This window comes from Parasteatoda tepidariorum, chromosome 4, assembly GCF_043381705.1.
Source record: "Parasteatoda tepidariorum isolate YZ-2023 chromosome 4, CAS_Ptep_4.0, whole genome shotgun sequence".
Lineage (NCBI taxonomy): Eukaryota > Metazoa > Arthropoda > Arachnida > Araneae > Theridiidae > Parasteatoda > Parasteatoda tepidariorum.
This window is the reverse complement of record NC_092207.1, coordinates 29,088,501-29,097,546: the sequence shown is the minus strand read 5'-3', so window position 1 is coordinate 29,097,546 and position 9,046 is coordinate 29,088,501. Positions and strand designations below refer to the sequence as shown.

The 9,046-nt window shown below is 30.0% G+C and overlaps 1 long non-coding RNA gene across 1 annotated transcript in view; it reads left to right on the top strand.

The window, feature by feature from the left end:
* The first annotated feature begins 6,765 nt into the window (after window positions 1–6,765).
* The window catches only part of LOC110282269 (uncharacterized), a 226,111-nt gene continuing 223,830 nt past the window's right edge, over window positions 6,766–9,046 (top strand). The window contains exon 1 of the long non-coding RNA XR_011636566.1: window positions 6,766–6,808. This is a non-coding gene — a long non-coding RNA (uncharacterized lncRNA). The remainder of the gene's footprint in view (window positions 6,809–9,046) is intronic.

Genomic DNA, 9,046 nt, shown 5'->3' with positions numbered 1-9,046 from the left:
GCAAGAAAGTTCGCAAGTTAACGTTATGTTAGTATTGTGTTTATGTTAGCTCTTTGGAGCAAAAATAGATGATGAGTCGGCCTGTCTAATTCACTGGCTCCAAATTGACATATACTCGAAAATTTACATGTACTCGATACTTCAAAAGTAAAGAAATAAAGATCTCTTGAGGGAAAAATATGTTCCTTAACAACAATGAATAAATAAACTTTTTTTAAAGCAAAAATTAGTAAAAAGAAATTCACGAAATAAGTGTTTAAAATTGCTATAACTTTCATACAAACTGGATTTTCGGAAAATACTCACGGTATATTTGCAATTGATAATTGCCTTTTTAACACTGTAGAAGAGATTTGCCTACACTGTTAAAATATCCATTCCAAAATTATGGTAAAATAACTGGCAGCTATCTGTCCATCTGATTAACCTTAAAGTTTAAGGTAAAGAACATTTTTTTCCTTTACGGATTTGAAACCATTTACAAAAAGTATTGTTATAAAACCACGAATACAAAACTATACTGTTTTTTTTAACCATTTACTCCTAGCATTTTTTAAAAACGTAAAAAAATAATAATAATTATTTAACTAGACACAAGAGCTTGGCTTTTCGTAAGGTAATGTGCATTGGAGAGTGCCGTACGCTGCAAATTCTTCATGTGTTGAAAGAAATGGAGGAAATATTGTGGTGTCAATACTAGGACTCGAACTCCAGTTCTGCGTATCATGAGATTGACGCATAAACCCTCTCGGCTATGACACTTTATATGCAAGAGAAATCGCATGCCTTAAACAATTCCAAAGTTTAAAAATAATTCCCGAAATATTTCTTGAGAAACATGAAAAAATGAGTTAGTATAGAAGTGTTTCCATTATTTTGTCCTTTACTCTTCACCCAAAGTACTGATCTGATACTTAGATCGTTCCATAGAGACACTTAAAATGGAATTTTCTTATTGGTTAACATTATCCATTGTTATTAATTAATTTAAAAACGATTATTTTCTTCAAATGTTCAAAAGATAAGTGATGATTGCTAGCTTACAACTCTACTTAATCAAAATTGCTCATCCTTTATATTTAAGTATTTTTTATTATATTTTTTCTCAATGATAAATGTTATTTCACCGAATCCGAATTTTTATTGTTCTCTGTATATTTACACGGAAATCAATAATAGCCATTCCTAATGTATGTTTTTAGAATCATTGAAGAATCGTTTTTAAATTCGGTTTTGACAGGAATTCTATAAATTTACTAGTGGGCTAACGCTCGCTAACCCCCGAAAATTGCTACGCAATCTTATATGGCTTGCTTTGCAAACCAAGCTCGCTTCGCTCGCTACTAACTTAAGTACATTGCAAATACACAAAATTCTAAGAATTCAAAACAATCATTCAAATCCATATAGCAACTTTTCTTTAAAAAAAAATTGCATCTTTTTAGTAAATACTAAGTCATTAAAATAAATTTGAATTCAAATAAATGGCATGTGAGCATTTTTCAATGAATAACTAATTACAATAATAAAACAAATAAATTCGCGATATAAATCAAAAATCGTCAAATAAATTCGTAATATATAAATTCGTGAAAAAAAAGCGCTTTCGACAAAATACTAAGATAGAGATCTATCGACAAAGACTACTCACTTCTGCCTTGCTTATGCTCTCTCTGGTTATTTGAGTTTCCGTTTTTAAAAGGGCTATATGTTGAGCCATCTCAGCTAAATTTGGCATGTGACATTTTAAGCGGCAATCATTGGTCGATTTTCTAGTGTTGCCATTCGGGAAGTTTTAATGAGGCTTTTTTTAGTGCCGTGTAAGAGAAATATATATATTAAGTTTACGTTTTTAAAAGCGCCATATGTTGAGCCATCTCAGCTAAATTTGGCATGTGACATTTTCAGCGGCAATCATTGGTCGATTTTCTAGTGTTGCCATTCGGGAAGTTTTAATGAGGCTTTTTTTTGGTGCCGTGTAAGAGAAATATATATATATATGTATATATATTAAAGGAAAGAATTACAAAAATCCTGAAGATGAACTAATTAATTTAGGTTTTTTTGGTACAAATATTAATTGTTTAAAATGAACACGTCTATTATTTGAAAAATTGTAAGAATAAACCAAGATTTAAGTAGAATGACCTTTAAAAACGATTTCAGACTACTTATAATGGCAATTTCATTCGAAGTTAAGATTCAAAATTATGTATCTTGATTAAAGGCAATCTAAACGGATCATTAAACATAAGCAAATTAAAATGTCCTGAAAACACGATTTATTCAAATTTAAGATTCTGAATTCCAGTTGATGGACGTTAGAGTGAATTATTAAATTTCCTCTGAAGCTATCTTGAATTCGATTACAAGTTCAGATGGCGCAATCAAGCAAATTTAATCTCAAACATCCAGAACTGTATTAGAATAGAATTAAACGTTTGATCTATAGCTCCTCAACGACGATTGGTTGAAAGCAGTTTAAGCCCTGAAATATAAGCTGTAGATACCAACCAGTTTAGTTACTTTTAAATATTATGATTTTGTATTTAATTTGAAATAAAACTATGCTCCGCTGCAAGTTAAGAAAAAGAACATTACAGGATTTAAGTAATCTTCCGCGACTGCATATAGTTCCGTTTTATTTCGCTATCAAAATATGCAAATATGTTTTCAAAACAATATAAAAGCTTTTAAAAGTTCAACACGTTAGACAGATATTTAGTTTATGCTATCTTTACTTATGCGCATAGAATTATTTAAAATAGTGCGTGGAGTCCCTCCGCGCGGAAGAAGTTAAACTTCGCATCCTGCGACGTTAATTGTAGAAGAATCAACTGTCGTAGAAGGATCACTAGTTCTATTCAACGACTCTTTTTACTTGCTCCGCTCGCTTCCGTGCTCTGTAATCACGGTAATATTGTGCATTTTTCCCTCGTGAACCTCTTGAACCAGTGCTTGTGGTTGCCTCATCGTCTCGCCCTGGAAAATGTATTTGTATTAATAATGTATATGAATGCGTCATAATGTAATTTCAGAAGAGAAAACCTAACAACCAATTGATATTCACAGGAGACGTACCGTAACAAAACCTTAAATCCGTCGCATAGTCCGTGGGATTGTTTTCACTCATTTTTTACAATTGCTATCCACTAAGTTTGAAAATAAAAAAATACTATCCTATTAAATTGTATGTGTATCTAATCAAACTAAAATATTTATAGAAGAACAATACTTTTATGATTTTTATTATTCTTATGCTAGTGAGAACCAAAACAATATGGAAATGAATGAGGGAAAACTGGATCCTACCACGTGATTTCCCGGTCAATAAAAATGTAGCGTTAAACGTATAACGCAACCTTGTTGGAAGTCGCATAATAAGTATAACTTCAAAAAGGTCATAGTTTCGTAGTCTTACCAAAATCCTAGACTTGGCGACATATTTCGATAAATAAGAACATTCGTTCCTGAAAAAGAAACAACTATATGAAGTTGCAAGAGCATTGGATTTGATTTGACCTCTAAAAATAGCACGTCTTATTCTGACATGCCCTTAACAAAACAAATGCGAGATAAAGAATTTTTATTTTTGTTTTACTGCAGAAGAAAATTGTCGGTAAGAAACAATATTTATTATTCTTTCATCGGTTTCTTTAAATGCAAACAGAAAAGCGTATATTTGTTACGATGTTAAGATAGAATTTTTATTAATTCTTAATTTTATTAATTCATTATTCAATAACTTTTTATTTCCTCATTTCGCATGAAAGAACGCAAACAAAAAAAGAAGGAAACTGGCTAGAAAATTTCAGAGGAAAATTTTATGTCCATGGGAAAAATCCAATTTTTCAAAAATCATAAAATTTTTCCTTTTGACTAAATTATTACTTTTAAAAGTAAACTTCGAACAGCATTTTTTTTGCAGCTTAAAAAAAATGCGGTAAATAAAATATTTTACTAAACTATTAAACATGTGTGTTTAAAAGCTTTTTTTTTTGTTTTGAAATTTTGATATTTCTATAAAATAAAGCGTATTATCCTAAAAGACTAATTTTATAGCTGTTGTGATAGTTATGCATGACTGTTTGCTATAGTTTTGTCCACCTACAATCAGTGACCCCTATGCAAATTATGAAGAAGAAAAAAAATTGATGAAAAGCTACAGTTTTGGGGAAACAAAGAGCTTTTAATCTTATTTTTTTAATAAGAGTCTGAGTCTCCTGCTCTCTCTCTCCGATATCCGACCCTTGCAATAGTTTCTGATTCATCAATGTTTTGTTTTTTTCCTTAAACGACAAAATTTACCACAGAAACACAGAATATTTCATTTTCCAACTGAACAATTACAGTAGCTTTATGTTACAACATTTCGTGAAAATGTTAATCATAACGAAATAGAAGATTTCTTGTATTTGAAAAATAATTATCTGCACTTTAACCAAGACTAAAAATTAGCCTAAAGTATACAGATTGTGTGTTCAATAAGAAGAAATAAATAAGAAGAAATTTTACTCTTTCAAAAGACTTAAAACCATTCAATTAGGGAACACTCTTTAAGATTTTTATTTTTAAAACTTCAATAAAAATGTTAAGATTTCTATCCAACAACATGCAATCTCTCTCTTATTCTTTTTTCTTTCAATTTTGCTACGTTTTATTGTTATCTACTCGTGCTCGTGATAAAAAAATAAAGAAATACAGATCTCGCGAAGAAAAAATAAATTTTCGACAGCAATGTATAAATAGCGAATATTTAAAGCTCAAAATAACAATAATAATTGAAAAAGAAGCACTTAAAATTGTAATAACTTCCGAACAAAACTAAATTTGCGTTAAGTTCTCAAATAAAAATGGCTCTTTCGGCACGTTAAATTTCATTTCCGTAGTTGTAAGGAAAAAATACCATGTTTACTTGATTTGTAAATACAAGTTTAACAAATAGTAATTCTCAAACTAATCGTCGAAGCTTAAATTTTTTTTATTCCGTCTTCCTCATTGCACTTTCTCCCTGTACTTGTAAAAAAGCACTTCAAATTGCTATGTCTTTCTAACAAATTAGTCTTTTGAAAAGAAAAGAAAAAACTTCCTAGGAAAATATAGCCCTTTAACATATCAGATTTCCAATCTACAGTTGTATTCCCGTGGCTTGTAATGTTCCAACAAGTTTAACAGTTAATAATTCTCGAAAGTTTCATTTTTTTTTAACCCCATAGCAAAAAGCCATCCCCAGTAAAACAAAATGTAAAGGTGAGTTGAAAATCCACAAAGATATCAGTTTTTTTAACATAGAGAGAAAGATTTGAAAAGCTGTTTGAACGCTACGATGTCTCAGAGCTTCTACGAATACACACAAATACATGAAATTCATTGATTTCTAACATCTAAATGAGAAAAATCTCACTATTGTTTAATTTTGTTTAGCTTTGATCTGAATTAAGCTGTTCCTACTGCTTATTGTGCTGTTCCTGACAGCATAAAAAAAAACTAATTATGATGATGCTCTTCCCGTTGGAACAAAAATTTTATATTCACGAAATCTTACTTTAAGAACATGTGTAAGCAGCATGCAATGTTTGTAAAATTACAATAATAATTTGATTTTCATTGTCTATAATGTAAAATAGTTTCTCAAAATTGGACAAAAATATGTCAAAAAAGTTCTAAAACAAATAATAGTCGACTTTGAAAACCCCATGCATTCAAAACTGAAACAACATAAACTTATTTTTGGGAAAAGTGCATAGTCTCACAAGGGATGTGGAGGAGAAATGTGTGCGAGAAATGTTCGTTGGCTGCCGGCAGGATTCGAACTAGGGACCTCGAATTTTGTAGTAGGATGTTCTAACCCCCATTGCTGGAAAACCCTGTCTACAATGAGTTAGGGAGCTTTATATAGTGGCCACTATATAAAGCTCCCTATATAATGAAAGATATAGTGAAATAAACAAAAAGTGAATTTAAAATTGCCAATCCGTTAAGCTATTATGGGACCACATTTTTCAAACTGCAACCCTTTGTACCATTGAAATTGAATGTCTTGTGTCATTCCGTCGGTCAGTATATCAAGATTCTTGTCTTTCTCTGGACTTGGATGGTGGTTAGAACATCCTACGACGATCCAGAGGTCCATGGTTCGGATACTACCCTTAGCAAACGAACATCTCTCACAGACATTTCTCCTTTCACCTTACTTTTGATACTATGCATTTTGCTGGAAATGAGTAGGTAGTGCTGTTTTAATCTTGAATGCATTGGGTTTTCATATTCTACTATTATTTGTTTCTGATCTGTTTTGGCACAATTTTGTTTAATTTTGAGATTTTTTTTTACTGTGTAGTATAATTTTTTTTTGGCGCTGTTTTGCTGTATTCTGCTTAAGAGTCTTGTCATTAATCTGCATGTAATACAGGAAAATATTTAGATTTTCTTTCAAGTCAACTTTCAGAGTCATTAATGGTATGTTAATATGTTAAACAACGAAACTTGGGTGATTTCGCCGATGATTTTGGGAGTGAGTATAAGTATCAAGTATTAAATTCATAACGGGAAAAGATAGGAAGTAGATGTGGCAAAGAAAAAAGAATAATATTTCTTCCCTTTTTTATTTCTTTGTTTCCAAGTGTTATTTGATAAATTTGTAAATGATTGAATCAGTTCCTGTGACTGTCGTGAATCATTTCCGTAAACAGTAAAAAAAAACATCTTAGAAAGTAAAATAAAAAACAATTATATAACAAAATACACTTTTTTGTTTACTTTTTTAGGTTCCTCTCTCTAGAATTTCTGAGACTATTGCTTTTAGGTGGTAAGTAAACTTAATTACCTTTTCTTTCCTTTTTAGAAAAAAAATTGTTAATAAAATAATAAATAATCAACAGAAAGTTCCTGGTTAGATTTTTTTTAGCTACGCTAAACTGCTCAAATCTAATAACTTGTTCATTTCACCAAAAATTCTCTTCAGCTGAAGAAAAAAAATGTTGATGTCTAGAGAATTTTTTCTCAGAAATTTTATCCTTTCTTTTATTAAATATTACATACTCTCAGAGATATCAACGTACAAAAATATTTTTCTCCGATATAAGTTTGAAAATTTATTTGATTTCATCATATGACACTCGTCATTTTTCGAAAAAAATATGTATCTTTTCAAATAAAGAAGTTTTACAATATATACCTTGAAGCTCTTTTTTTTTTTAAATGAAGCCTATTTTTCCAAAAAACACACTTATAAAATCTTTGATTTCGATACTTATAATCCAAATGCTTTGATTTCTATTCTTATAAGTATAATAAAATCTAATCTAGAAGGAGAGTTTGTTTAGTAACAGTATTTAAAGTTTCATGGTTTGAAAATAAAAGCTGGTGAATCTGTTTTGCTCTAAAATATGATGTGCTTAGTATTTGTAAAATATTTTTCTAGATATTTCTATTCTATCCATTTCAAAAAAACATATTTATGACCTATCTCATGGTTGACAAAATGAGTTTTTTTTTTTCAAATATTTTCTTAACTCATAATTACTGGATTTTTCAACTTAATACTCTGCTTGATTATAATAAATGGTGTCAAAAGAATGTAAAAAAATTATAATTGAAAAAAAAGTTTAATTAGTTAAATAAAAATCAATGTCTCAATATTTTATCTAATAAGTAACATTTTTTATAAAATGATAGACAATAAAAATAAATATAATCTTATCGCCATTTTCTATCAGGAAAATCAACACTACTGCTGTAATCAAACATCTGTTTCAGAACTTTAATTCTGAAAATGTGCTTCCATCTATGAATAAATATTAAGAACAAGCACTCAGGATACATAATTTTGAAGCGTTCTGACGAATGTTGTTCGATTGCGAATATTTTTAGAAAAAAAGCATCACAAAATTACTATGCGAGGCACAAATTGTCTAAGGTGAAGATCTGAACATTTTTAGGACTTTAAGAGACTGGTTAACAGGTTTAACCAATTAAGCATGCAGATGAAATGTTAGAGGAATTAAGCCCATTAAGAGCAATATCATTTTGAACCACTTTCATACTAGTCAGAAATTTTTTTTTCAGATATCTCTTAAAATCACAATAAAAGACTGTACCTCTCATATAATTTTTTTGCTTCAAACTTAAGATCAACATTCAGCTGAAAAGAAATCAGAATATCATTCCACTAACCATCATACTACTGGAAATAACCGACCCATTATCCAAACATATCAGACAGATAAAAATAAAAAATCAGTTGCTGTCACGGCATTCCCGTAATCTCATTACGCACTTCTCTTTTTTTTCCTTTGGAATAACCATTGTCTCCCGAGAAACAAGATAATTCCATATGGACTGAACTACTTATTTCGTCATTTACGAGTATTTCCTAAGAGAAATGGTGAAGGGGAAAATATTATGTATTAAGAACTGTAAGCGTTCCAGATATAACGGTTTTGTGATTATTTGACATAACGGTCGCATCAAAACAGATATAGTTTTGAAACATTTTCAATTGCTAACAGAACTATAAATTACTTAAAGACTGACGTTACAAAGCCACTGTTGAGTTCAGTGTAAATTCCATCAGAAATTGAATATATTCATAGAGTACTTAAATTTTTTCTCTTTTTTTTGTACCTATGCCCTATATTACCCGGTTATAATCTGTCAATTACAGGGCTCGAAAAAACTCAGAAATTTTACCCGTCCCCGAGGACGGCTTGTCCAACAATGTACCCGTCCTCCATTGAAACTAACCCGTCGCTTCTAAATAAATAAAAATATAATTTTCTCTTATTTATTTCAAACATTTATATAAATTGCACAATGAATTAGTAGTTACTAGGATTACATTATACAGTAATAAAAGAAATACTAGGTTGCTAATAGTAAAACCTAGTATTTCTATTATAAATAATTTATTTCTTTGATAAAATAATTTAAATAACAAAGGTTAAGTTATCTGTCAATTATCATGTCAATTTATCCGATGGTACTGCGTTTTTTAAATGAATCAAATATGACGTTTGCCAGTTCCACAATCAAGCCAGAATGTGCT